This window comes from Melopsittacus undulatus, chromosome 2, assembly GCF_012275295.1.
Source record: "Melopsittacus undulatus isolate bMelUnd1 chromosome 2, bMelUnd1.mat.Z, whole genome shotgun sequence".
Lineage (NCBI taxonomy): Eukaryota > Metazoa > Chordata > Aves > Psittaciformes > Psittaculidae > Melopsittacus > Melopsittacus undulatus.
The window spans coordinates 114,649,013-114,656,418 of NC_047528.1; positions in this window are offsets into that span (position 1 = coordinate 114,649,013).

Genomic DNA, 7,406 nt, shown 5'->3' on the forward strand with positions numbered 1-7,406 from the left:
AGTGTTCAAGGCCAGGCTGGATGTTGCTTAGAACAACCTGGTCTAGTGGAAGGTGGCCCTGTCCATGGCAGGGGTGGTTAGAACTAGATGAGCTTCAAGGTCCCTTCCAATCCAAACCATTCTCTGATTCTTTGGTTCTATGATACAATTACCTCCTTTCTCTCATCCATCATTCAAGCACTGTTCTATCCAGCTGCACTGTCACATGTGCCCAGGCAGCCATAGCACATGTGCAACCAGAACAAATCCAAAGAACTGATGGCTCACGAGCCAGCTCATACACCTTACCCTGGGCTCCATGTCATCCCTTGCTTTGCAGGCCTGCCCTCATGAGGGGGAACAACAGAGATGGGAAAACAGCAGAATTTACAGCTCAGGAAAAAAAATGAAAATCCCTATTTCAGAGCCAGACCACTCTGGCCCTGACTTTGCTTCAGAGGGAAAGCCATTAAACTCACCCACTGCAGCCCTTCCACATAGAAAATGCTCGTTTTATTCAATTATATTTCCTGTAACTAAGGTTAATGGTCCATGTGGTATCTGCCTCAAGGTATCAGAGGCTTCTGGCTGACCTGCCATCAGCACAAACAGGAAGAGACTGAGAAAGCCCAAGATGAGCAGAGAGCTCGCAAGTGGCAGGCAACCAGCAAACTACGGCTCACGTTCCACTCACCAAGAGTTCAAGGCTAAAGACCGCAGTGGAAGGCAAACACCAGTACACATTGCAGGACATACATTCATTCAGAAGATCCAATAACTACCTAGAGGACAGCACCTCCCTAAGTATCTACACAACTTTTGCACAAGAAATACCTGCACGGTACCAGATTTAAATCAAGATTTCCACTATCAAGCTTCTAAACCTTGAACAATCCTCGTCAGCAGGGAGATGCAGGACCACCAGAACAGATCAACCTCTGCCTCTGACCAGGCTGGCAAGAGGAGACCCAGCCATGTTTGCCTCTTATTAGCTCAGGGCTGTAGTGGGAAGGGGGCTGTGCATACCTGCAGCCATTATCCCAGTTATGCCAGACATCTTCTTGCAGGCTTCTGCTTCAGCACAGGAACAGCATCTGTAGGACTTCTCAGTGAGGAACCATAGAATGGTTTGAGTTGGAAGGGATCTTTAAAGATCATCTAGTCCAAACACCCTGCCATGTGCTGAGAGACATCTTCACTAGATCAGGTTCCTCAAAACCCCATCCAAATTGATTTTGCATGCTCCCAATGATGGGGCATCCACAACTTCTCAGAGCAACCTGTTCCAGTGTCTCACCACTCTCATTGTAAAAAAGAAATTCTTCCTTACATCCCACTCAAATCTATCCTCTTTCAGTTCAAAGCTGTAGCCCCTTGTCCTGTCACTACAGACTTGTAAAAAGCCTCTTTTCATCCTTCTTATAAGACCCCTTTATATACAGAAAGACCACAATAAGATCTCCCTGGAACATTCTCTTCTCTAGTACCTTCTCTATCCTCATAACCTGTTCTGGGTATCCCTCACCAGAAAGCCTGGGACAGTTCATCTTTAAGTAGTCTTTCTCCTCCAAATTAGGTTTCACAGCAGGCGCTGGTTGCATGGCCCTTTTAAAGCACATTCCTGGCAGTGCTTAGAGAGTTCTGCATTAAAAAAATATTAAGCCTCAAACCAGAGGTTTCCCATCTTAGATATGCCCTTGACCTGCTCAGCGTCTCTGCAGAAATTTCATGTTCCAGCACACAGGAACGTGGAGATCAGTCCACTAAAGTTGATGCAGTAGTCTGGACTAGGTGGCTCTTCACAGCCATAGGAATGGTCTAGTGTCTGAAAGTAGCCATTGAGCAGCAGATGCATTTCAATGCCCACAAACACCACAGAGCAGCCATGTGCTCCCTACCTGCCTCCTCCCACTCTGCCATCACCCTAGATCTCCTTCTTTATGGAAGGTGTCTGGCAAACACACATTAACAGACATTAAATCAAAAGAACCACATTCATTTTGGCTGCAGTCAGTACTTGAGCTGTCACTACTAACAAGCCCCACTAACATGTGGCCTGCCAACAGACCCTCATCCTAATACCCAGTATCTGTAACACCTGAAAAAGCTTAATGTACATCATCACCAGCTTCCACACAGAGGCTCATGCCCAAAGTGTGCTTTTGACCTACTGGGTTCAGTAGTGATACCTAAGAGATAAGTAAGTAATGCTGGACTCAGTTGCATCACAGCCCTGACACGCAGTTCCTGCCCCATAAATACCAGCTGCATTTTGTTACATAGTAACACACAGAAGAAAGAGGAGTCTTTAAAGCTCTGGAATTTCAGAGTAAAGCAAAGCCTCTCAAAGGGATGGTTAACACCACCTCCCCCTGCTTCACCTTCTCCCCCTTTTATCATGCTCTCTACCAACTCCATGTTGAAAGATGACAAATACAGTGTGGGAAAAGCAGTATTTTCCAATTTTTCATGCCCTGTGCAGCTGAGGACAGGAGCAAAGATTCATTTGCCTTGTTCACCATCTTTTTGGTTCATCAGAACATCCTGCCCAGCAATTAACACCCAATCCAAACAACGGGGACAGTTTCCAAGGTACCACTTAGCTCCTTCAGATAAACACCACATTAAAAAGGGGGGGAAGGGGAAAAAGCCGCAATAGCTATGACAGGTTTCCTCCCCCCAGTCTCACAGCCATGGCTTTAGCAGTGCTGCTGGGCAGCCTCTTCACATGGCACCTTACTTGTCTCACCTTCCAGGGGAGAGAACCCTGATCCTACAGGAGTGCTCAAGGGTGGTAAATGGTATTTTAAAAGGTTTATTAACTGCACAGGCACACATATACCTTTTATACAGATATATATATTTTAGGTAGTACTATTATGCTCTTAATTCCCTTCTAGACTTTAAGCCCATGTTGCAGCTGGCAGCACTGGCTACCAAACCCCCATGTGAGAGGCTGCACCGCCCGCCCTGTGTCCTCTGGCCCCACAGCCCCGTGTGCCCCGGCCGTGCCAAGGGAAGCCAACGGGAGGGCGAGCGGAGCCCACCGGTGCACCGCTGCCTGCTCCCGCAGCGGCAGGAGGCTGCAGGCAGAACCCCTCGGGCCTCTGAGGACAGCCCGGCCCCCTCCCGCAGAGCGGCGGAGCCGCAGCGGCTCCGGTTCCCCCACCTCCGGCCACACCGGCGGGGAGAGGGGCCCCGGTACATGTCCCTGCCGCGGGGAAGCCGGCGCTCCGCGGGACGCTCCTACCTGCCCAGGCTGGCTGCGGTAAGCGAAGGCGTAGACCCGCTCCGCGCTGATGTTCACGTTGCCCCGGTAGACACGGCCGAAGGCGCCGGGTGCGGGGCTGCCCTCGGGGCCGGCTGCTGTTGCCGCTGCTGCCGCTGCTGCCGCCGCTGTCCAGAGCAGGGCGCAGAGCGAAGCCCCGGAGGCCGGGGCCGCCCCCCGAGCCATGGGCTCGTCCGTGCCGCTGCCAGCCCCACGGGGCAGCCTCACACCCGCCGACCGGTGCAACACCCGGACCCGCCTCTCCTCGGCTGGGCGGGCGCCGAGCGGCTGTATTTGCGATTTAAATGAGCAGCCACACACCCCTGCCCAGAGAAGGACTCTCCGCAGTCCGGCCGGAGGCGAAGGGGAGGGAGGAAAAGGAGGGGAGGTCGGCGGGCTGGCCCCGGGGGGAGGGTCTCCTCCCTGTGCCCGGCCCCAGTTTCTGAGCCGGCTTTGGCAGACGGTTGTCAGGGAACATTTCCCCCTGGGGAGCTGTGCTGTGAGCTCAGGGGCACCGTCAGGCACATGATGTACGGGGCCGCTGCAGCGGCATCCGCGGGGCTTCAACACTCCCAAGCCCACCGAGTCAGCGCTCTCCCGGCTTGCACCTGCAATGCATCTTGCACGGAGCCGTCCCCAGCCTTCAGTTTTGGCTGCTCGTAACTTTGGGATAAATGCCCTCGTCTTTTAGTTCTGTCCGAAGGTGTGAAAGGCTGCAGCAAATTGTAAATTCCTTAATTCAAGCGTGGCTTGGTACATCTTGCATTCTTTGAGTCGTTCGTGAAACTGCTGTGAGTGTGATACCCTTAACCTTTCAGCAAGATGGGAGTGATACTGTTGCGCTGTGAAAGCATCAGGGGTCTCTTGTACAGCTTAGCCCTCCTGTGTTCTGCTGAAACCACATCTGGGAAATGTGTCATATCCCATGGCGGAGAGATGCACTTCTAAGACAGAGAAGATAGAGTGTTACTAGAAAGCAACTGGAAAGGTTTTTCAGCCTGAGGATGAACTTGCAGGGGACCCTGTTTTACAAAGCCTGTCTGCAGTCTCCAACTGTGGTGTCGCTGGCCACAGAAGTTTTCCAAGCTTAGGGTTTGGCTTCAAGACAGAGATTTCCTGGGGGTCACTTGGCATCTTCAGAGGAAAAGTTGCAAAGCTCAGTAAAACGAGCCAGCATGTGTTATGCCGTAGTTTTGATCTCTGGGCCTTTGTGTGATATCTGCCAAAAGAAACAAAACCAAAACAGTTGTCAGTGATTTCTGTGTTTGTCCTGAAGCAGGCTGCTGTTCAAGTCACCCTGCCTTTTGGCAGTCCAAACAGGGGGTGGCACTGAGGGCAAAAATAATCGATTCAGGCTCTGCTAGAAAATGGATACTCCAACAGGAAGGGTTTGCCTCTCAGCCTGTAGTATGCTGTGCAGACCAGGAGACCTGTGCAATGTCACCTCTGAGCTCTTGTGACTGTCTTGCCTCTTACTGGGACACAGTCCTGACCTGTCCTGAGGGACTTCAGGCAGTGGTGGCACTGGGAGACTTGTGTCTTCCCTTCCTCGTCCTGTAGAGCCCAGAGCTCCCGAATCTATAGCTCCCTTCTCACCCACTGCCCTCTAGCAGGGTGAGCAGCCCTTTAGCAGCATCTTCTCCCAGATAAAAGAGGCTTCATGCAACAGGAGGAGGTATGGCAAAGGGAAAGCACATCAGGGCCATGAGAGGTTGCTCAGAGCAGTATGACAGATGGCACAAGGCCAGTATTCTGCAAACCAAGGTAGTTTTGATGCTGCGAATGATTTTTGTGTTACTTGGTGCTGTGTGTATTTCTAACTGGGAGATCACTGTGTTGTCAGCACACTGTCACTTCCCAGTCATGCTGTCCTCATGACAAAGAAGTGGCTTTTCATTTAGTCCACATTTTCCAATGTATAATTACAGATTTCTTAAAGTATTTGCCCTGAGAGGATGTACTTTTTGGTATCTTACCAAAGGCTACACATTTTTTTCCTCATTTTGAATTTGAGAATTCAACTTTTAGAAGTGTAATACTTTGTTCTTGTCTTCACTGAGTTTCATCTCAGTGGTTTGAGGCTCTTTCTGCCATTTAGTGATGTTAAACTGATGATGATGTTCAAATCTTTGCCTCCAAAGTGTGGTACTGCCTGACTCCCTGTTATCTGCAGAAGTTTGACATCAAAGGTCAGTCCCTAGTTAATCAATCCTAGCAGACAGATCAGATCTCACAATTTGATGTATCTTCCTATAGACAGCAAAATATCCACTGCTACAGTTTGGGAATTGTTTTTGAATCACACACACCTCTCACGTTAATACCATCTGAGACCTGTTTGCCTTTATGAGAGTGGTGTTCCAGGCAATGTCAAAAGCCCTACTGAAGTAAAAAGATGTTTCATCTGTTCCTTTCAGCACCTACTTAGTTATCTCAGCAAAGAAATAAATTAGGTTACTTTGACATGATTTGTTCTGGACAAATGCACACTGCCTGTTTCTCATTACTTTATTGTTATTCAGTTGTTTGCACACTGATTGCTGAACAGCTTGTTCCATTATCTCTTCAAATAACAAAGGGAGGTCAGTTGATTTATAACTCTTCACTCAGACCCTTTGATAAAGATGGGTAGCCTGTTTTCCCTTTTCACTTCTACCTGGATCTTGTTCTTGAATGGCAGCATGTATTCTGGGAAAAAGAACTAGTCCTGTAAGAGACAATATGCTGATCTGGACAAACATGGGTCTGAGGAAGTGGCCTGGTATTCTTTTATGTGCCACAATACTCTGACATCAGGGGCCAGTGAGGGCCAGCTGCTCCCTAAAGGACAGGGATCTAAGTGCTAGAACATGGCCAGTGGAGCATGGACCTCACTGCCCAGGGCCTCATCCCACAGGATCTATGCAAGGTGAGCAGGGCATGCCTGGTGATGGCAGCTGGGGTCTATGGATAGTCCAGATTGCTGGACAAGTACATGGCGATGGGATAGGTCTGATGAGTCAGGTCCAGTGACAGTCGATGGTGCTGGACACAGCCCCATGATCAGCAGGGAAGTCCGTAGCAGTGAGGCAGGCCTGAGATATGGCAGGAAGCTGGTCAGCAGGTCCAGGGAGCTATAGGCTTGGCCGTCACAGAGCTGCAGTGGTAGCTCAGGCAGAGCCCAGCAGCAGAGCCTCCCTGAGGTCTCCCTCCAGCCCTGTCTCCAAGATCCCTGCAGGGAAAGGGGCAGCCCTCAGCTGCACTGTCTCTTGACTGCCAGTGAGCCCAGGGTGTCAGAGCTCCAGGAAGGGGGTGATGCTCTCCAGGCCCTTGCCTGTGTAAGGGGGTGATGCTCTCCAGGCCCTTGCCTGTGGCTGTGTGTGAGGCACGTCTAATGTGGCCTGTTTTTCCAATATAAGCAAAGCCCAGGGTTGTGAGTGTCTCTGGGGAAGGAGGAACTGTGCTGAACCAGAGGCTCACAAGAGAGTGGGTTTGGTGTTTTTCCCCTTTTATTTCTTTTTTCTTTTTTTTCTTTTTTTTTCCTTTTTTTTTTTCTGTAGCACAAAAGTAGAAAATCTCATTGCTACTGAGGAGAAAAAACCCAAACCAACACAGTAGAGAAATGACATTTCTCCTGGTAACCAGGGCTGCAAAAACATCCAAGATAAAGGAAAGATCTTGATTACAAAGGAATTCCCCAAATCATACTAGCTCGGAAGGGGGGCGAGAAAGAGTATAAATGTATAACAAACCAAATTGTTTGGTTTTAAATCACTGCTCTTTGAATATGTTATCTGCATCTTATGTAAGCTCTGCTGTGAGTTAATAGATGTTGTAGATGCTCAGCTGGCTTCTGCAGAGATAAGGCAACATTTTCAGACTTTACTGGAGATGTATGTGAAGAACAACAAGAATTTGAAGGCAGACAGGCTTTTAAGACATCTGATAGGACCTGCTTCCCATTTTCTTATAGGTGGCTGAAGTGTTTGAGAATAGGCTGGTTGAATGAGAAATGCCTCTGGCTTGTATTAAGTGTTTAGTGTTTATATTTGATTGTAAATAATACTCACAGAGAGGTTTAAAGGGTTTCAAAGTGGATGGTGTGCTGATCTGTTTGTGACTTTATAACTTTCTTCTTTAGTAGACCTTATTCTTTAAGACTGTTTAAGTCCATATAGAA